Source organism: Grus americana, unplaced genomic scaffold (assembly GCF_028858705.1).
Source record: "Grus americana isolate bGruAme1 unplaced genomic scaffold, bGruAme1.mat H_9, whole genome shotgun sequence".
NCBI lineage: Eukaryota > Metazoa > Chordata > Aves > Gruiformes > Gruidae > Grus > Grus americana.
The window spans coordinates 33,761-56,181 of NW_026561415.1; the positions used below are offsets into that span (position 1 = coordinate 33,761).

At 45.2% G+C, this 22,421-nt stretch overlaps 1 pseudogene; it reads left to right on the top strand.

Annotated features, from left to right (window-relative positions):
- The first annotated feature begins 11,524 nt into the window (after nucleotides 1-11,524).
- Nucleotides 11,525-22,421, top strand: part of LOC129200402 (NEDD8-conjugating enzyme UBE2F-like) — a 47,845-nt pseudogene continuing 36,948 nt past the window's right edge.

Below are 22,421 nucleotides of genomic sequence, written 5' to 3' on the forward strand. Positions count from 1 at the left end.
AAGGCGCAGGGCTGCCTGTGCTTCCGTCTCCAGGGAAAGAAATCAGCTGTATTCCCCGAGCGGCAGCAGGGTCACAGCACAGCTCTCCCGAGCAGAAGGCGAGGGCAGAAATTGCTCTTGGGGAAGAGCAGTCCCTCTTTATCTCTCCGCTGGGTTCACAAGGCATCACATCCATCACAGTGCTCCTCGCTTCGCGTGTTCTACAAGGGCAGGAAATAAAAGATGCACCGATACCTTCCCCGCTCCCCCTGCATGGCTGCCTTTGGCAGTTTAACCTCCCGATATCTCCCATGCAAAGCATCGTTCGCTGCAAATTAAGGCTATTTTGTTCCTTTGCCAGATGGGCCACGCTTCAGCAACAGGGCAGCCAGGCTCCTTGGGGTGCCGGGAACCAGACTGATGGGGAAGGGGCTGGGACTGCAGGTGCCTCAGCTGGCCAGTGTTAGCCTAACACCCCTGCCAGCTTTTTGTAGCTCAGGAGGAGCCCCTCTGCTTCTTCTGGAGGCTGCTCACAGATGGGCAAAAAGCACTTCAGCTTTCCCCGCAGGCTCAGATGAGGGGTGCTGGGAGGGAGATGCTGGGAGCTAGAGCCTTTCTGAGCATCGCTGAACACTTGGCTTGTTAACGCAGAGCGACGTTAACGGCAGTTCCCTGGCCTCCCCAGGGAAAAGGTGAGCGGCGTGCTCTTCCCTGTGCTGGTTTCAGTACAGACACGGCAGGAGGACAGACAGAGAGCCTTGGGTCTGCTGTGGCTCTGTGTGGCCCCAGTGTTTGGGAGGCACCTGTTGCGGTTCCCACGTGGATTCTGATCTCTGGCCCCAAGGGCAAAAATTTACCAGCAAGAAGCCCAAAGGGGTGGGTAGACAGATGTACGTTTAACCGGCAGTGGAAGGGAGCTTCCTCTGCAAAGCTCTGCTGGAAAATGATCAGGAAAGCATTGAGGTAGACCAAGTGGTTGAAAAAGGAGGATGAGGACGAGGATGTGACTTCTGGAAAGGTCACCCCCCCCCAGCCACTTTGTGATTTGTAGCACAGAGGGGAAAATACTGGTGTTGTGGAAGAGACCGAACTGTCGCACGGTGAAACGTAAAGGCAGCTGTGAGAAGGTGGCTCTGTGGCTGAAGAGCACAAACACCTTGTGGCAGCGGTGATCGTGGCTCCCCTCTGGTGACCTATGGCCAGAAGGTGGCAAGATCTTGTTTGCATTAAATCTCTGTCCCTCTTGCCTCCAGCCTGAGCACCTATGCTGGCTTTGGAGACCTCCTGGAATCCTGCAGGATGTAAATATAAGAAGATAAATAAAATAGGGTCCTGTGGGATTTGGTAGATGTCTGGCTAAGGTAAGGCAGTAACAAACTACCTGATCGCTGCTCTGTCCTGCTGAGGTTTTTGTGCCACTTTCAACATTACCAAAATATCCCGGTCCTGTGATTAGCAACATGGCTAAGAGAGACCGGCGAGATCTGTTTGCTTTCCCCCTCCAACAACTGTTTAGGCAATGGAGTTTTATTTTGCTAGGGTTGTTTTTATTTCATGTACATGCGTGGTTTTGTGATTCTGTTGAATAAGAAGGAGAAACATCTACCAAATTACAGAAAAGACAGTGGAGTTTGGGAGTTTTTCAGTTCAGCCTTCTTTACACCGGTCTTGAGCAGCAGAAACACCGTAGCTTTGCAGCGAGTGTTGCTCAACACGTTGCAGGTGACGTTTCTGCAGGCAAATCAAGAAAGCTGACAGCTGAGCTTTATTGACGGATCACGTTATACACTCCTGGTCATAAACTGCTGCTGCTCCCAACCCTCCAACCAGAATGCAGGTTGATAATACGTAAGGAATAAATGTGCTCTTACCTGTTAGCGGGAGCATTTTTAAGGGATGCTTGGCACTCTGAGGAGTAGGAAAAGGAGTTGCTGCTGGTGTAACGGGAACGTACTGTTTTCTAACATGCTAGAAACTGCTGCTCTTGATGTTGCAATTTCTCGTCCTGTTCAGTGCTGTTCATAATTACAATTAATAATTCCTGTCTATCAGCAATCATACTGGGAATCATTTTGTGATGTTGCCATCTGGGGAGACAGTGTTCAGTGAAATCCGACTGCTTTTAATTTGTTTTGACAAAAAAGGTTATTTAAAAAATAACCTTCACTTTGAATTGCAGATGACTTCAGCCGCACATGTATGAGTGGCGGATAGATTACTCATTTTTTAATGCAAAAACCAGGAGTTTGGACTAGAGGAACAGGTCAAAAGATAGCTGTTGAAGGCTCCTGGGACTCCAACTTGCTGCCTGACAATAACGATTTGCTTCCTGGGCACTCCAGAAGTCTCACTTTGGCTGTCATCTTCGTAGCCACGATTGAACCATTTTCTCCGTGTCCGGAGAATTTCCCCCCAGCAAGCCAGGTCCCCTGAATCTCCCTTTGCACTGGTGCAAGAAATGCTTGTGGATGGGGCCAGGATGGCTTTCTAGCTCCAGGGAAGACATCCCTGTCCTGGGGTATTCTTAATTTTCTTTTTTTTTTTTTTTGAAAGGTTTGTTTTCTATTTTGTCCTCCGAAAGGTTGCTCCTGCTTCAGATAAAAGCCCGAAATCTTTGAACCCAGCACTGACAGACTTGACAGATAAATGTAATGGCCTTTGAGAAGGAAAAACTGTAGATTTACAAATCAGGAGGCTGAGATTTATGCCAAACCTGCCAGAAATGGGAAAAGGTATGTCAGGAAAAAATGTAGTCATTGAAATACCTTTGGTGCAGGCATTTGAAGGCTCAGGTTTTAAAAGCAATCCTCTTGCATCTGCTAGGGTATGACTGTGAGCTGTCAAAGTAATAAGGGAATTCCAGCTGGTTTATGGGAAAGCTCTGAAAAAAAACACTGGCCATCACGGGCTCAAGATAACGGTTCCATCCCTAAATGCTGGAATGAAAACAGATTAAGGAGAAAAGTTCAGATACACTTCATAAATATTTTTCCAAGTTACTCCTGGTTCCTAGTTTGCCTCTTGTCTCGGAGGATGCATCTGGGTTGGGATGGAGTACGACAACTGTGCCGCCTTGATGCTGCTACAAGACCTATTTCCACGAGGAATCATTTTATGTAGCAAAAGAGAGGTCTGCAACCCATCAGAACGAAGGAGCTCCCAGTCCCTGTGCTCCTTAAATTGCTCCTTAAATTTCTAGAGGCTGTTTTATCTCCCTAAAGGTGGACGAGCTGGGACCTCCCCCGTCACTGTCTGTTGTAGTGTGGCTTTGTAGGTGCCAAGAAAGAGTCAGGCTCAATCCCAAACACCCTGTTTGCACACCAGTGCTACCTACCGGCTATGCATGCACGTTTGAATTGCTTGGCTTTCTATCCCTGCAAAATGCTGCCTAAAACTTGCTGTAGCTCCTGTCATCTCAACAGACTGCAGTGTCTGTCACCTGTTTTGACCATCTGAACCGATTCACGGCTGCAGGCAACCCGCCACGCCATGTTAGCATGTAGACATGGGCCATTTGTATGTTTATGGATAACAGATTACGGGATGGACTAAAAACCTTACGGTCTGCTTCCCAGAGAGTTAGAGGCAGGCATGCCCTGATAAAAACAAACCAGAAACTCTTTTTAAAGGACAAAACTGGTTCTGGGTCATGCAAGCCAAAAGCTGAAAATGTAACACCTCTCATGGCGCTGGGCTGGCTCCTCCATAGTTTAACCCCAGCTCCAAAGTACAGGTTGTCACAGGGGGCTGTGACACCATGGACATGAAGCCCTGCAGGCAGACTAGGCTTTAGGAGATGGAAAGGGAACATTACTCTGTTAAAGGCAAAAAAAGGTCAGGATTAGGCAAGAAACCTTCAAAAAACAAACTAAGTGTGGGCTTTTGGCTTTGTGTTTTGCGGTGCTATTTGTTGGGGTTTTTTTTCCTAGACCTGCAGGCAAAGCCTGGCTTTCTGATCTGATTTTGAACCTTGCTCTGGTGTTTGGTTCTAGCAGCACTCAGGGGAAGCAGCAGCTGAATTCCAGGTCAACGCAGTCTCTGATAGGTATCGCAGACAAACATTGACACTGATTTTAATCAGGGGGTTGCACGATTGTTTGTTATAACGTATACATCGAATCTTAGCTGCTTGGTAATCATCATCAGACAGAGCCCATAGGGCTGTTTTGCTGTTGTCTTGGCGTGTTTCTCCTTCAGTGCTCTGCTCGCAAACTCTCTGCAGTGATGCACAATTATCAACTAATGGGAAGCCAGCTGTTACTGCAAGAACTCTCGAGATCCCCTTTTTCGCATGACTTTCAATAAAGCTGCGTGTGGAAAAATGCTCCGCTATTGCCATCGTGACCACAATGAAATTAGCGATCTGCTCTTTCAAATGGCTTGCAAGCAGACACAAGGCAAAGCGTGCGGGACGCGAAGTGTTACACGTGGCAAGGATCTCACATGTCTCACATTGGCAATATTTACTTTTTCACGGCTGTATGGCTATGAACTAACAGCACTGTTACTGCGAGTGCCATTGCCATAGTTACTGTCGCACAACATCCTCTTCCTTCTGATACTCCAAAGCCAGTTTCGGGTCTGGTGTGACAGGTCAGTCTCTAATGATTTCAAGCTAAAAGAGGCATGCTCTTGTTTGAGAGAGGGAGGGGGGAAAGCCAACGCAGGTTAGACCCGAAGCAGCAAACAAGGTGGTGGAATGCAGAGACTATTTTCTGCCACACCACAAAGTCCTGCTCGCTCACTGGCTTCCTTCGCTGTTTAAATGCTGCAAATTGAGTCATTGCTTTCATCTTCATACTTAAAATCAGATCCCTTATCTAAAGAGTCTTAAAGAGATATATTTTTAACCTGCCCCTGTATAAAGGCCTAAACCCACGTGGCCTTCTCCACTAAGGTCTACTCTCTTGCTTTTCTCTAGGCAAAATGTGTGATCCCAGCTGCCCTAGCTTGAGTACAAACACAGAACTAGCATCTCTGTGGAGACTGCAAACTCTGGGACCGAAACGTGAGCAGCAGGGACTTCTACTCTATTTTTCAGCACATGGAATATGTCTGGATATACAGCTAATGTTTTTAAAGTACGAAAAAAGCTGTGTTTAGAAAAGCCATGAGGGAGTTAGGATAACGGATGGTTCTCTTTGTTCCTGACAATATGAGAATTTCCACAATTGCTCATTAAGGCAGGAGCTGCTACTTTAACAAAAAGCAGACTTCCTCTGCTTCATGCCCAGAAGAGATGTACCTGTTAAATAAAAGCACGAGAAAAGGACACAAGAAGACATAAATGCTCTTTAGATGGTGGCATAGTTTAAATGCAAGATGCTTGTTTCATCTTTTCTAGCTTTAAAAACAGTCACAGTTGGGTAATGGAAAATGGTTTGGTGATCGCCTGAAATCCAACAGAGGAGAAATCTTGGGTTTGTTTGCTGCACCAGGTGATGTCTGCAACCGCTCAAATTCTTGCTATATGAAACATGAAATACTTGCCAGGTCACAGACACAGTGATGGGAAAATACTCCATCGTATGTGCATCAGCTGAAAGTGGGTTTTAACTATTAACAATTTTCAGCCAGTCATTAGTGATTTTTAAATTCTGATACAGTTAGAATTACTTCATAAACTGCTCTTGCCAGTGGTTATTTCCTTTGGTGCTGAACCTTTGCGACTCTCGCCTCTTCGGCAGCACCTTCAAAAATATCTTGTTTTGATACCTCAAACACGCAGTGCAGTGCCTGATTCGGAGTACCTGTCAGCAAAGTTTGAATTTGCCCCAGATCAGCTGGTACTTGTGAAAATCAAAGTTCTCTGTAAGCGTATAGTATTTCTCAAGATCCTGGTCTCCTCACTCTTGGGTGACTGAGATCAGCTTCAGGAGTAGTTTACACTGCACTCCTCAAGCCTAAGTGATGAAAGGAGATGAGAGAATGAGAAAAACATCTTGTCAAACACAAAGGAATGAATAAACATGAGTTGAGGAAACACGGCAGTGGGAAGTGTTCACGCACGCCATGTATCCCTCGTGATACGTATTTTGTGTATATACACTGCGTTCACTTAGTTTTTCCCTGACTAAGTGTGTGGGTAGAGAGGGAGCACAGTAAAAATAGGAGACTCTTGCTTCCAGTAAACAGCAGTGCCGTCTCTCTGTCTAGACTTACACCAACACTGTCTGAAGAAAAAGAATAACCGGGCCATGGGTTTAGATTAATCTGATTTTCAAAGATTTTTTTTCTTCACACCGTTGTAAACTGAAATTGTTAAGTAGTTGCAGAAGGTCACTGAACATCGGGTGCTGAATTTCTCTCATCACTAATAACAGGAACTGGCAGAGGGTGTGAGGGGACTTGACATTGTTACAGCCTGTGCCGCACAGTATTGGCTTGGCTTTAATTAGTCCTTAGAGGAGGCAGCAGGTTGTTGACAGCACCTTTATGAATTGGCTCATAAAAACATTTTATTAATCCCCATACAGGTCACAGTGACCAGATATTAACTGCTTGTGGTGGGTTGAGCCTGACTGGGGCCAGGTGCCCACCAGAGCCGCTCTCTCACTCCCCTCATTCACTAAACAGGGGAGAAAAGGCATAACGAAATGCTTGCAGGTCGAGATAAGGACAGGGAGAGATCACTCACTAATTGTTGTCACGAGCAAAACAGACCAAACTTAGAGAGGGAATTCATCTAATTTATTACTAGGCAAAAACAGAGTAGAGGAATGAGAAAATAAAATCAACTCTTAAAACACTTCCCCCCACCCCTCCCATCTTCCCGGGCTCAACTTCACTCCCGGCTTCAACCTTCCCCCCCCTCAGCGGCACAGGGGGACGGGGAGTGGGGGTTACGGTCAGTTCATCTCATGGTGTTTCTGCCGCTTCTTCATCCTCAGGGGGAGGACTCCTCTCATCGTTCCCCTGCTCCAGCATGGAGTCCCTCTCACGGGGTGCAGACCTTCAGGAGCAAACTGCTCCAGCGTGGGGTCCCCCACGGAGTCACAAGTCCTGCCAGCAAACCTGCCCTGGCGTGGGCTCCCCTCTTCACGGGTCCACCGGTCCGGCCTGGAACTTGCTCCAGCGTGGGCTTCCCACGGGCCACAGCCTCCTTCAGGTGCCTCCACCTGCTCCAGTGTGGGGTCCTCCACGGGCTGCAGGTGGAATCGCTACACCCCCTCATCCTTCCTCCATGGGCTGCAGGGGGACAGCCTGCTTCACCATGGCCTTCACCACGGGCTGCAGGGGGATCTCCGCTCCGGCGCCTGGAGCTCCTCCTCCTCCTCCTTCTGCACTGACCTTGGTGTCTGCAGAGTTTCTTACATGTTCTCAGTCCTCTCTCCGGCTGCAAAAGTTCTCTCTCCCAGTGTTTTTCTACTTCTTAAATATGTTATCACAGAGGCGCTGATTGGCTTGGCCTTGGCCAGCAGCGGGTCTGTCTTAGAGCCGGCTGGCATTGGCTCTATCAGACACAGGGGGAGCTTCTAGCAGCTTCTCACAGAAGCCACCCCTGTAGCCCCCCCGCTGCCAAAACCCTGCCACGCAAACCCAACACATTCCACCCCTCGCCTCTGTGAATCACATATTTAAGAATTATTAAAACATACATTCAACACAAAAACTACACACACACTAATCACATCAACAAGGAAAAAGAAAAAGAATTCCCCCCACCAGAATCAAAGCAACACTATCACAACACTAAACAAGAGTAGACAATACACACAGAATCCACCTCTCGTCCCTTCACCGCTATTTCACTCTCAATCTACGTTCAGTCAATGTTTTGCCCGTTACCTCCTCCAATTACTGTCCTTATCTCGATTTTCTCACGCCCCACGTTGGGCGCCAAAAAGACTGTGGTGGGTTCAGCCTGACTGGGGCCAGGTGCCCACCAGAGCCGCTCTCTCACTCCCCTCATTCACTAAACAGGGGAGAAAAGGCATAACGAAATGCTTGCAGGTCGAGATAAGGACAGGGAGAGATCACTCACTAATTGTTGTCACGAGCAAAACAGACCAAACTTAGAGAGGGAATTCATCTAATTTATTACTAGGCAAAAACAGAGTAGAGGAATGAGAAAATAAAATCAACTCTTAAAACACTTCCCCCCACCCCTCCCATCTTCCCGGGCTCAACTTCACTCCCAGCTTCAACCTTCCCCCACCTCAGCGGCACAGGGGGACGGGGAGTGGGGGTTACGGTCAGTTCATCTCACGGTGTTTCTGCCGCTTCTTCATCCTCAGGGGGAGGACTCCTCTCATCGTTCCCCTGCTCCAGCATGGAGTCCCTCTCACGGGGTGCAGACCTTCAGGAGCAAACTGCTCCAGCGTGGGGTCCCCCACGGAGTCACAAGTCCTGCCAGCAAACCTGCCCTGGCGTGGGCTCCCCTCTTCACGGGTCCACCGGTCCGGCCAGGAACTTGCTCCAGCGTGGGCTTCCCACGGGCCACAGCCTCCTTCAGGTGCCTCCACCTGCTCCAGCGTGGGGTCCTCCACGGGCTGCAGGTGGAATCGCTACACCCCCTCATCCTTCCTCCATGGGCTGCAGGGGGACAGCCTGCTTCACCATGGCCTTCACCACGGGCTGCAGGGGGATCTCTGCTCCGGCGCCTGGAGCTCCTCCTCCCCCTCCATCTGCACTGACCTTGGTGTCTGCAGAGTTTCTTACATCTTCTCACTCCTCTCTCCGGCTGCAAAAGTTCTCTCTCCCAGTGTTTTTCTACTTCTTAAATATGTTATCACAGAGGCGCTGATTGGCTTGGCCTTGGCCAGCGGCGGGCCCGTCTTAGAGCCGGCTGGCATTGGCTCTGTCAGACACAGGGGGAGCTTCTAGCAGCTTCTCACAGAAGCCACCCCTGTAGCCCCCCCCGCTGCCAAAACCTTGCCACGCAAACCCAACACACTGCTGCACTACAGAAAAAGGAAGGACAGCTGGTGATACCTGGAGATAAAATAGAAGCAGATTTCTTGAGTTTTCTAAAGAGCAGCTTAGCTGTTAAGGGCATTTTAAGCCTAACTAATAATAATGCTGTTGCAACTGTGGCCTGCTCATTGATTTTTGGACTTTGGTAGCGGGTAGTGCCCTTCAGGAAATAAAAAGTATCAGCAAAACCAGAAGATACATCAGTATCTTGAATATTCAAACTTGTATATTCCAGGACATCACCATTAAAAGGCAAACGAGCCAGGAAATACTAGTGCTGAGGTTAGCTTGGCAACCTTTGTTTGCCCCAGCAGTCTTTATGACGGGATCACGATGTCGTGTTGTAGGGTCCATAGTCTGCCACACAGCGTGAAATGGCTTCAGCTTATTGCTGTGGAAAGTACAGCTATCCTCAGGCCATCTTCTTGGTTCCCAGCTGCGCCGGCATGAGAATCTGGAAGCAGAATCACACAGAGGCTTGTCTAAGACGCAAACGCAGTCCCCATCGCCCGGCAAAGGGACCTGCTGCTGTGGCACAGCCAGGGAGGCGGCAGGCGGCGAGGTCCAAACAGACGTAACTCTGGCGTGAGGTGCCCTGGCAGGGATCTAGCCGTCTCCTGCACCTCTGCAGCAAGCTGATGGGCTCCTTTTGGATCAACTTGCGCTTGGATTATTCTGTAATCAGACAAAAAAAACACCCTAGGATTTAGTGTTTTGGATACTTTTTGAGATTATTTTCCGTCTCAGCTGGCATATCCGTGTGGCACAGCCATGGAGCCAGGGCAAAAGGAGCACCGCCAAGTTCACTGTTTCTCGCCATTGTCGGCAAATACACACACATTGAGTTTACTTTTTAATTCCCCTCTTGCCTTCTACCCTGCTGAAGCCAATGAGGGGAGAGCAAGTTTTTCCAAACATGTGCTTTCCTTCTCCATCTTTCAGTTAGTTTTTTCCAGCCGAAGACTAACGCGTGAGCAATTGGAAGCGGACAAGCTGGTTCCTAAGAACTGTGGAACAGCCAATTCAACGCGCTGCTCTGCTTTTGCACTGAACTTGTGAAAGGGTCAATTCAAGGCCTCCGAGTTGCGGTTCTGCACTGTTGGACCTGGGTTTGACTAAGCTAAATCCCAATTTTTTCAGGGAAGGGTAAGCAATATTGTTGCAGTGAATGTTTAGGATGCAGCAAGTATTTTAATAGCTGTCTGCCAAACTTTCCTTCTGTCTGGTCTGCAGCTTTCCAACCTGGATGCTTCTCTAATGGCTTCCATTTCAGTTCTCTTATTCGTTAGACAGTAACATTTTTAAAGTTTTGCACATATTTTACAGGGTGAGGGTCTGATCTAATCTGATTGTGAAAATTTCTGAAGATTAAACCGGTCAGGTTTGAGTCATGGTGTCACCAAAATTCGGGAATAAAAGAAAACTCCTTAACACCAATTTAGCATTAAGAAGCAGGCATTTCCTTATATTGCAGCACTGGGTGTCAGGAGGATAGTTCCTCTAATCAGGCACACCTAATGCTGGTTCTCTTGTCATATTTATACACAAATGTTACAAAGATTACAAAGTGGTACACTCCCCGTTACAATAATTGGTTCATATTTCTTCACCTAGCATGCAAACTACAACGCATGCGCAGTTCCTTTCTCAGCCTCTATCTTTTGAGTAGGTGCGATAATTTGGGTAGGGGGCTTATGGGTCAGTGGTCTTGGGGACCCTGACCCAAAGTACCTTTCCCCTAGTTTCTCAATACTTCGGTGTTGGTAATTGTTCGCTATATGCCTCAGGAAGATAAGGATGCTGCTGGAGGCAGTTAGTGTCCTCCCTTTCTGAAAAGTATGTACATAAAGACCTTGAAGTGTCTTGTAGCTCCTCCTTTTTACCATGATGTGTAGCAGGTGCTCATTCTAAGAACTGTTAGCCTTCCACCTAAAGTAGTAATGAATAGTTTCTTATCACCTATAATACAAGTAGGCCTTCATTACAGGCCTATCTTTTTGGCTACAATGGTAACAGTATCATTTACTCTCCAATATTAAATGCGTTCTTATGAATAGTTTTTTTACATCCATTTAATCTCATTCACCATTGCTTCCTCTAATCTGGCACTGGAATGTACAGATTAAGTGAATTAATTTAAGCACCCACTAATGCAGAGGCTTTAGCAAGCCAGATATTTAAGCTCATCTTCTGACATCATGCTGATGACGCTTGTTGTTCTTCCCCTTCTCGTGATGTTGCCATTTATCACATCTCCCTCGTTTCTCAGTATAATTAATACTGTAGCTGAATCAACCCGCATTTCCACGGGCCTGCCAAGGGTCCGGTAGAAGACAACACCGGTACCGGTGGAAGGCTGTGCTCCGGGCCGGGGCTTGGCCCTTCCCGCTGGCAGGGGACAGATTTTTCCTCAGGCCGAGCACTCGCTCCGGCTGACACGGCCGCGCCGCCGCAGCCCCGTTCAGGCTGCGCCCCAAAATGGCGCCGCCCTGCCGGCGGCCAACAACCCCCCGGCCCCCGCCGCCAGCCCCAACTCTCGCGAGACCGCGGTGGGCGTACCACCCCGCCCACTTCAACCCTCGCGAGATCCCTGCGCGCTGCCCATAAAGCTGTTGCTGAGGGCACGCGCCCCGCGGCATTGCGGCTCCGCCCCAGGCTCCGCCCGCTTCCGGCGCTGCCGCCGCTGAGGGAGGGAAGGGCGGAGGGAGGAGCCGCCCCGCCGCCCCCTGCCCCGGGCCAGCCCCGGGGATGGTGTTGGCCGCGGGAGCCGGACCCTGACGCCGCACTCAGGTAAGTGCGGGCCGCCCCCCTTCTCCTAGGCCGGGGCTAGGCCCCGCAGCTCAGGCTTGGCACCTTCCGTCTGCCTCAGGCCCGGCCCCTTCTCCCACCCGGGGCCCCCACATCTCCCGGGGCCGCTCCGGCTCGCCAGGCCTCGGGGCCCCGGCGACACTGTGGGGGGACCCCGCTGGCTCCGCGGAACTATTTCCCCCCCCGGCCCGACAGGGTCGTGTCCCCACCGCGGCGGCCCCGGCCATCCCCCCCCCTGACGAGGAGCAGGCACCGGCGGTGCGGGGCAGGGCGGCCCTCCGCTCCCCAGGGAGCTGGAGAAATCCTGGGGCTCTCTTGCCTCCGCCTATAAATAAGCGCAGCAGCCCTCCCTCCCCTCTCTGCCTGGTGTGTGCAGTGGTAAAGCCTGACTTTGCGGTTAGCAAGTTTTGGGTGCTTCCTCGCTGTGCTCCTGTGATGAAATTTGGGGTATAGCTGGAGCGAATCATCTCTTTTCCACACTGGTCACTTCTCTTCGATTTCCTAGTTTTCTAGGACAAGCAGTGAGGAAACAGATCTATAAATGTGTTCAGGCATTTAATTCCTATTGAAGTTGACTTCATTTGGACTTGGCACCTAAAAGGTGGTTTTTTGGGGTGGAGTGGTGCCTGCAGTTTACAGTTTTTCTTTTTCTTTTCCTTTTTTTTATTTTAAGACCCTGTGTTGCTACTTCCCAGACTCCCCTACTCCCCCCTTCCTTTTTTAATTTTGTTTTTGTTTTTAAACCAACTGTTGTCTTTCTCCTCTCCAAGGTAAAAAAGGACTATTTTGTTTGCTTATTCTTTTTTTCTCTGGGGCAGTGGAAGGGAAAAAAAAATCTACTGAATGTTTTGGTTTGGCGAGCAAGATTTACATTTACCCTGAATTTTTTTTGTTTGTTTTAAATCTGGATCTCAAAGCTAATAAACATACTTGTCAGCTTCAGAGAACTTGACCTTCTTGTAGCTCTTTGCCAGAGTTTCATACTGTTAGGTACTATTGTGAAATACATGCTTTCCTTTTTTAAAAAAAACCTTGTTACTCACTTATCTCTTATATTCTTCTCAACATCCAAGTGTCATGTCAGTTGTTTTATTTCTCCTTCTTGCCCCTTCACTGGTATTTTTGGTGTTGGCTTGATGTTTGGTATAAATCTGTCAGCTTTCTCACAACCTTGGGAAAGCAGTAGGGCTGTTGTTACAGATGTAGTGACTAGATTGGCAGGTCAGAGGCTTTATCCCCTGTTTTCTCTGGGGCAAGAACAAACAAAATGAACAAGCAAAGTAACTACTGTTGCAGTGGACCTGTTAAACTTGACTTCAGGGCTTGCTTACAAGAAGGAAGGAAACATCGAGACACACAGAGCTGAAGCTGACAAAGATAAATTTTGTATTGAGTCTTGTCACTTTATGGTGTGATTGTCTTCATCTCAGTGGTTTACTGGACTTTATTATTTGCCTTGTGAATATCTTGGCTGATTCTCCATTTTATACTAAACAGAGCTGATGTTACCGGAGTAACTGTTTCATCTCTTGGTAACTGCTGCATCATACCTGTCTGGTCTTCTATGCAAACTGGTTCATGTAAAGACTGTATGCTGACTTTTTACAAGTTTTTTTGCCTTTATTTCATTGGATTAATTCATATGACTAAAGGATAAATGTTTCTCCTACCATTTTGGTGGCAGTGAGGCCTAAAGGGTATGGATTTTGTCAACATTACATTGTTTTTGGCCAAACTGTTAAGAAGAATGAGTTACCTTCAACTAGGAGTAGTGTCAAAATGTATTAAGCCATGACTGAATGTTTTGGTTTTATGACTTTGGCCTTCTGTCCACCTTTTCTTGTAATTTATTTATCAGTGCAGTTATCTTCTATAGTGGAGGACTGACACAGCAAAAAATATCTTCATTTCAGTTACCAAATCTCCATATCTAATTTTCTCCACCATTGCTCTGCAGTGTGAGGAGTGTATTGTGAAGAGTTACTCTTGTGCAGCTGCATAGATAATTGCACTATTTGCAGCTTAAATCAGTTTCCTGTGTCCTGTTAGCTGACTCAAAGCTCACTTCCTAGTGTTAGAGAATTGTTCCAGTAACCCTTCCCCTCCTCTTTCCGTCTTTTTTTTTTTTGTTTGGCCAGCCAAAAAGTAGCACCTAATATTGTCATGTGAAGTATGGATGAGAATGGTCGTATAAGGTTGTCTGGCCAGGGTTGTGGCAGGGGTATTTTCACAGCAGTTCTTTTGAAGGAGTGATGTCAAGCAGTGGTATACTGTGGTAGATGGTGCAGTGAAATTGGATTGTAAACAGTGATGAAAGTCTGACCTTTCTCCAGAAAAATTACACTTCCTCTTGGCCTAACATACTGTAACTGTCTCAGTATTCACATCTGAAACAAACTCTCATTCTTCAAGTACTCTAGGCCATCCTTGTCTTTAATTGCAGTCATGTTAACTGTATATATCATTTTCTTTGAGTGCTAACAGTATGATGATAGTTGTTGAATAAGGGACTAACTATAACTCAGTTTTGTACATGGTTTTTTTTTCCTCCCTCCTAGTGCTTTAGCTCTGGTAATTGACTCTGTTCTGATATTTGTGTTCCAGATTGAAGACAGCAGTAATGCTAACTCTGGCAAGCAAGTTGAAGCGGGATGATGGTGTCAGAGGACCCCGTGCATCCAATCCAGCTTCTGATTCAACTCGGAGGGTGTCTGTTCGAGATAAATTACTTGTTAAAGGTGAAAGGAACTTATATTTAAATATTTTGGGGTTTACAGTTTGCAGGTGTGTTGCCAGTAAACAATAATAAATTGTGTATAAAATTATTTCTGGAAGTATTATGCTTGAACTGTGCAGCTTGATCTAGTGGCAAGGAATATATTGTTTAGGCTGATGTTTCTGCTAAAAATGATCAATAATGAATATACTACTGTTGATATGTAAGTTTCACTATTAGGATTCATGCCAGTCAAAGGAAACTTGTGTTTCCTGGTCTTATTTCAGAATGACTTGAGACTGACAGTGGTGATATTGCCTAACTCTAGCATTACATACAGCTCTTCTGAATTAGGGTAGATTCTGCCATATAACTGTATACTGGAGCAATATTTCACTGCAAATGCTGCTATCTCAGTGTACTGGGATTGCCTCAACCAGACTGTGGGAACGTTATATTCACAATTTTCTCTTTGCGTTGTTCTAAGGACAGGGAGGTTTAATACACTTTAAACCCTGATGTGACAACTGTTGCAAAGAGCTTGTTTTAGACTTCCAATTTGGAAATCCTCAGGTAACTCCAGTTCTGAGAGGGAAAGATATCAGGCAGGAGGAATAAGCTCTTTAACCAAGCTAAGCTACAAAGCCAAATTACTAAATATATATAATCTGAGATTTTGACTAACCTACAGGTGTAGACTTGAGGGGAAAATAACAATGTAATATAAATACACTTCAAGTACAATGCCTGGTATAGCATGAGGTGCCATAAGAAATTTTACTGTACCCTTAGAACAATCATGTATTTCACTTTTATGACTAAACCCTTACCTAAGTCTGTAGGGGAAGAAAAGACTGGAAGCTATAGAAAATCAGTATTGATGTTGTCATTGCTATGGCTACCCATTGGCAAACCAACGCAAACTAAGTTTTGAATGAGTTTAGTTCCAAACTGACAAATATTAAAAGCAAGTCAAGTCACTGCTGGTATCCTGACAAGCGTGAGTGCTAGATCATGATCCAGTTGTGTGCAAAAGTTGTATCCCGTGGCTCTTCAAAAAGAGTTGTAGGAGTGACTGTCAGTTTGGTTAGAATGGTTTCTAGACTGAAATTGGAACTGACAGTAGATCACTTCAGTATAACCACACTGAAAGTGAGAGGAAAATCTAGTAGCTAGTGTGGAAAAGACTTGTTGGGGATATTCTTTTTTAAGCTACTCTTAAGCTAATTGTAGACCATTCATTTATAAAAGTTTCTAGAACTTGCTCCAGCTCTTTGTAGATGCTGCAGCAGCTGATCCTGTCTTTAATGCTGAGAGCCTAAGTGAAGATGGACTTCTGATGTTGGTGGTGTTTTTAGCTCATGTATAGATCTGCAGGAATGAGTTTGATAGGGAGTGAAGAGCTGCCTGTAAAGCTGTGCATACAGCAAGGATGCTATTGCATCTGGGCCTGCGCCGGTGCCTTTTGCTGCTTGATTGTATGGAACTGTAATAGTCTGGTGTGTGCTCAACTGCAGGCTGTTGGATTAGATTTGAAACAAAGTTGGTGGGAGCTTGTGAGAGTGGTTGTAAGTAGAAGTTGTTACTGATGTTTGTTTAGGCTGGAGTTAGCAAACAAACAGGTGACAGTTGTAGAATGGGTGAATGGCTCAATCAGGTCAATGTCCTGGCACCTGTGAATTAAAAATAATCTGTTCTGCAAAAAAAGAAAAGAAATGCTGGCCAGAAGTAAGGAAGGAGGAGATGAGGAAGGCCCCAGCATGTTCTGTCCTTGTTTGCCCCAGCAGTTATGTTGAGGTTAGTGCTGGTTTAGTTGTACCTCTTAATGGTGTTGTTGTTGGTGGTTTTATTCTACTGTGCGAAGCCTCTGAGTTGAAAGAACGAGGGACTGTGGTCACATACAACAGAAAGCTCAGTGATAGCTATGCTCTGTCTGTAGCACACCTGCATCCATTTTGGCCTCAAATAAGTCCATAGCTTCTCAGTCAATAGGGGAACAGTGGGCAGCTGGTCTGTGCAGCATCCTCCACAGCAGCTTACACACATGGTGGGCTGTCCTGGAAGCTTAGCTGAGGGTGATTTTTTGGCACACGTTGGCCCTGGGAGCTGGTGATAGTGTGTGAACCAAAGTCAGATAGCTCCTTGCTTGCTCGAGTGATGATGATGCGCTGTTCCTGATCCACAGTAACTTGGTGATAGTCTAATAAATTCTGCAGACAGATATCTGCCAGTTTTACTAGAGGTATCACCCAGACACAGACAGTGTCTGGTTTTTATCTGGAGGTAAATTAAAGACAGCCTTGCTTGTGTTGATAGTCCAGTCCAAGGAGGCATTACAGGATCTCTTTGAAGGATGTGTTGTCACACTGATAACCCTGCAGTCCTCAAATGTTTTTTGTACACTGACTGGTAAATGGATCAATGTCACTTTGATTATGGGGTAGATGGCTGTGACCCCAGCCACTGATAAGTGCAGACGATGCTTACAAACTTTTTCAAAAAAATGGCATAGACCAACTACATATGTCTGCTAAGCAATATTGCCTTTAAGTAGGAAAAATAAGTGATAATTTAGATATGATGCTAGCTATTTACAGATTCACAGATTGGTTGGGGTTGGAAGGGACCTCTAGAGATCATCTAGTCCAACCCCCCCTGCTAGGGCAGGGTCACTTAGAGCAGGTTGCACAGGATCGTGTCCAGGTGGGTTTTAAATATCTCCAGAGAAGGAGACTCCACAACCTCTCTGGGCATTTGCACCATGTGAATGAGAAGAAAATTCACAATCAGCATATGAAATACTTTTAGTAAAACTGGAAGTGTGTGAGCTATCAGTTGAGTGTTGTCAGGTGCTGTCCTTGACTCTAGTGATGGATGCAAGTCAAACAGACTTTTTTCCCCACTTCTGTGAAAAAGTTACTCTTAAAATACTGGTGCCCTTGGTTATTTTTTCTAAGCTATGCCTTTGCTTACATGTCCAGTATTGTTATATATTCAAATATCAATCATGGCTCAGGGCAGTGTTTTGTTGGATTATTTCATGGACATATGAATGGAAGAAAAATCTATCTAAAATTTTGTGTAGGGAAGTAATTCTGAGACAGCTGGATATTCTCTTCCAGCTGTCTTTTCAGGTGTTAGTCATGGCTGCTAAACAGGATTTGGTAACAGCCTGTGCCCTGCTGATTATCTCAGCAGCTAATGGACTGCACTTGGGAGGTGAGGGGCATGGTGGCAGTTCTGATCTGAAACCCTGGGAAATCACAGGAAAACATCCACCACTTTGGAATAACGGAGGGCAGAATTGTCTGAGGGGTGTGCTAGACTGAGGACTAGTAATTCAGGCTGACAGTTCTTGGAGAGAGGCTTTCTGGACTGGGGAGGGACCAAGCAGTGACTACCATGTTTCAAGACAAATCAAGTGGAGGAACTGTGAACAACTGGAGAAGGCAGAAAGGAAATGCTGATGTGGGGAGAAGTAGCAGACAGAAATGGTGCTTGAAGAGGCTCTGCTGTCTCTCTGGCAAGCAGAGAGGCCCTAATAAAGCACAACTGTGTTAAAAGTTCAGTGTGCCTTATTCTTGCATCCCTGTTTTCACTGGATTTCCAATACAGGCTCTGTTGGAGAGTAAGGCCTTAATTCTGTAGACCTAGTACTCAAGTTCAAATAGAGCAAGCAGTACACTTACTTTAGCAGCTTTCATTTTTTTTTTTTCCTGTGCTGCTGTGGCAATTTTCGATGTCAAATTCATCTCCAAGAGAGAACTTCAGGTTAGGAATAAGGGCTGCATGACTGCTCCTGCAGGATGCTCTGAGCTGTGCAGTGCTCAACTTGAAAGGTAGATCCTTTCTGAAAATTTGAAGGGAGCTGAGGACGTGTTAAAGTACTATTAAGTTTAATATTGTATAATGAACATGACTACTAAATTGAATTAGAGGTGAAGAACATGCCAGGATGTCAGTAGCAGCAGTGATGTTTATGCTTGTTGATCACAAAGGTTGTCCCTTGAAATGTTTTTTTTTATAGTGCACCTAAACATCATTCAGTTTTATATTACTAGTGCTGCTTAGTTTGACTGTAAGTGACAGCTTGAAATAACTTAATGTCTAAGAAAATGAGTTAGCATGGCTTATTCCTCAGTCATGTGCAACATTTGTGGGTTTTACAACCAGCTGTATGTAACCAGAAAATGCATCAGGTGTGCAGTTGTAGAAGGAAGTGGAAAACTGATCATAAAAATGAGATAAATGTACATTGTAAGTAAAAATGAGGAGAATCCATGTATTTGCTTTCCTCAAACCTTCAGGTATGGTAATATTCCTCCTCACAATAGCAGGCACGGAAAATTGAGAGGGGAAAAAAAATAGGGGTGTTTTGAGAATTATAAAAACCTTCCTTCATTAACACTCTTGAAATTACTTGAGACATTGTTTTGAAAATGCTGCATTTACTTCTGCATGTTGCACAACATAAATCACAAAAGCATTTCGTTTTGTGATGCTGCTTAGTTGTTCCCCCCTGCCATGAAGTCCTTTATTTTGGAAGAAAACAGTGGAAAGCTGCTTGTTACGTGAGTGCTTCATATTTATTAGAGGAAACCAGTAGTTTACACTAAATGCTTGCAGTGTAATTTTAATAGATATTTTAAAGCTAAAAATTTCAAGCTAATTTGAAAAATTGTTAGTGAGACTTTTTCTAGAACTTCGCTGACAAAGGGAGGCCTGGTTCAATGTATTGCTTGACTCCTTATGCCTGTCACTTTCAGCATACCTGAAATATGAAATGATATATTGCCAGGGTTAGAGATTTCCAACCAGGGTGGTTTTTGTAGTTTTTTGATGTCAGGATAATAACTTTTGTAATAGTGTATAGAAGTTGAAGCATGTAATTTGATAGTATCTTGTTTATTTTAGACATTTGGAAGTGGAAGGAAAATACACATCTTGTACTCTTATTGAAAAACTGGCAGTGTTAGGTGGCTTGTTTGACTTCTAATACTGGTCCGTATGGTTGTACAGTTCTGAGGAGCTAAGTAGGGAAAGCTATAAAGATAGATAAGAATTAGGAGGCAAACAGCATTATACTGCTAGAATTCATACTTACAAAATGGAATTTTTTTGTTAGTGTCAAGGTATTTATCTTCATCTCTAGCAGTCTTAAAGATGTACATTAAAGAGGGACCTAAACAAGAGATGGGGCGCTTTGACAAAACCAGAGGGAAGTAAGTATTGCTGTGGATGAGAATGTTCATTTCAGTTGAGGAAATAATGCTTTCATTTTGTATACTTAAAAACAAACTCCAGTGAGAAGCATATGGCCAGACCTTGTGGCAAGGCTAGTAAACAAAGCACTTCTATATTCTGACTTGTTGAGTTGAGGTGGGGGAAGGGGAGGGAGCAGAACAACGTGATTATAGTCTGTGCGTTACTGAATATAACATTCACGTGGGTCTCTCATAAACCATATGCCTGTACACACATCAAAAGTGCGTGTTCCTATTTCTGTCCTGAGAATTGTCATGGGTAGGGAGAATTATTGTTTGTGAAATCATTTATAAATAGCTCTGGTTGCTTGTGTTAGGCTTAGCTTTCCCCTGTTTTATAAAGTTCCTAAGCTGTTTCTGAGACATAATCAGTTTGCATTCAACTCTTCCAAAGTCTATCGTAGGTTTAAGTTTAACCCTTGCCTTTTAACTCTTTTTACGGTTTAAAATAGCATTTGGAACTGTTGAAGCAAGTGCATACTGAGTCAAGAGCAGGACTCTGCAAATATACTTGCTGCTTGGGTGTGCTACTGCACCAGATCAAGTAAGGTTTCAGGAACACTGGACTGGCTGCTCAGGAGCTAGTCTGGCTCTGGGCTGACTGCACTTGCTTTTTTTTTTTTTCCCCCCCTGCAGAAGCTCAGGCATGTGTCTGCACTTATGGCCTTTCAGACCTACACAGGGCAGCTTATCAGAGTGGGTGCAGGGCCTTGCAGTGCTTCTGGGTTTGTGGCTTCTTGGCAATGAGCCCTCTTGTCTGCGAGAGGAATTCAGATGCTCTGCTGTGTTCCTGCACCTCTGCTAAGCGAGCACTCAGTGGGCATTGATGAGCACCATTTTCCTGTGGATGTTCTGGAGTGCTTACACACAGTATTTCCTGAGACTTGGCTTATTCGGTTGTTTCTCAGCATCTTAAGAAATGGTGAGGTTGTCTGGCTCTGAATTAAGACACAGATACTGATAGTAATTTTTTGAAAGACAAGGTCAGAAGGGTTGTGAGAGTAAGTTTGTTCTTCAGTGAGGCTTTCGGACATCTTGGAAGTTCAGAGTGTTAGAGCTCTAATTGTTGCTTCTACGTTTTGCTTATTTACAAATCTGTTAAACCATGCTAGTAAGTTGACAGACTGCATGAGGGATGTTCTCTTATGGAGGATATTCTTGTCAGTGATACTGCTTTATGTAGAAAATACATAATGTGAAACATCAGAATCCTTATGGAGCTTGAATGTTGGTCAAAATCTTTGTTCTGAGCAGCAAAATATAAAAATTATTTCAATGTCAAGACTGTCACTACTAAAGAGTCATAGAATATGGAAAATTCACAAACACTGTAGCTTTGGCCCATTATGTTTGCTAGTTATTGTTAATCACCAATGTTTATATGGCACAGTTGATAGTAACATCTGTTTCCTTCCTTGATGTTGCTTTAAAAGTTTAGATTATTGAAGCAGGCCCTTACCTACTTTATCTTTACAAAGTTCTTTTGGTCTTAGTTTCAGTGGTTTGTTGCAGAGTTGATTAGAAACCTTAATTTTGGGGAACTTGCTTTTGTTTCCAGAGCTTGTGTGGATTAGTTACTGTGGCCTTCCCGTGTGTTTGCACACCTTCAAAAAGCAAGTGTGCTGTTCTGTACTCATGGGTATGAGCAGCTTCCTTTTAATGTTTTCACATGAAAACCCGTTCATCCTTGTGCCAAGACAAAGGGAAACACAGAAGTGTGAAGGCATTACAGGGAATTTTTCACACTTGAAAGGAGCTATGGTGATCAGTAAGCTTTACTGAACCTTGCAGGAGGCAGAAGTGAGGCCCCAGCTCAGCAGAACTGCTGCAGCCTGGCCATTGCTGGGTTTCAACACTCTGTCCTTTGGTTTCTCCCCTTTCCCTGCCTGCCCTTTTCTCAGAATTGAAGCAAAGAGCAGGCAGGATTCATTAAGCCAAACAGTGCACAAGCACAGAAAGCAATAAGGAAAGCAGTCAACACCTTAAAATAAGAGCCGGGTCCTAAAATCTGTTGTCTAGTGAAGATTGATAGTGCCTCCCACTGTGAAAGGCTGGTGAGTTCAAAGAGAAAGGGATGGGGGAATATTCCTATGATGGGTTTGGATAGCTGCAGCCTTCAGTAGTTGGTTGTGTCTTGTCTGTTTTTTTTTTTTTTTTGACCAGAAAGGGAAAGTAAAAATCAAGTCCTTGACTATAGCTGGAATTACATTTTTGGTATGTTGCAAAGACAATACTCCTTGAAAACTTTTACCAACCGTATGTCCCCAGTGTAGTGTGTCTTTCAGTGTACAGCTTTGGTTAAATTGGCTGTGACTGCTCAAGTGCTGCAGAATGTGAGATTTTAAAGAGTGCAGTTGTGAACTTTTTAGGTAAGTGTGAAACACGGTGTTTCTGTTTTGGTGAGGTTTTCTCTCTTGGTACAGTAGGCTGCAGATGCAGGGATACCAGGGCTGTGCCAAGCAAGTGGGAGGTGGGACTCAAATTTAAGCATTGTGCTTGCTGCAGACCAGCCAGGTTTGGTAAGCATGGATGCAGGAAAAGTTCTGGGGAATTAGTGAGCTCTTAATTGTGATGAGATCAGTTTGGATTCTGTGCCAAGAAATTGCTCCCCGTATGTTAAACTGAATTACAGTTTTAAGATGTATCTTTTTGAGAATTGGTGTTGGAATTTCTTACACATTGTTGTTAGCTCAAATAAATGGGCTGTGTCTGTGCAGACCAGAAAGTGAAGTTAGAAA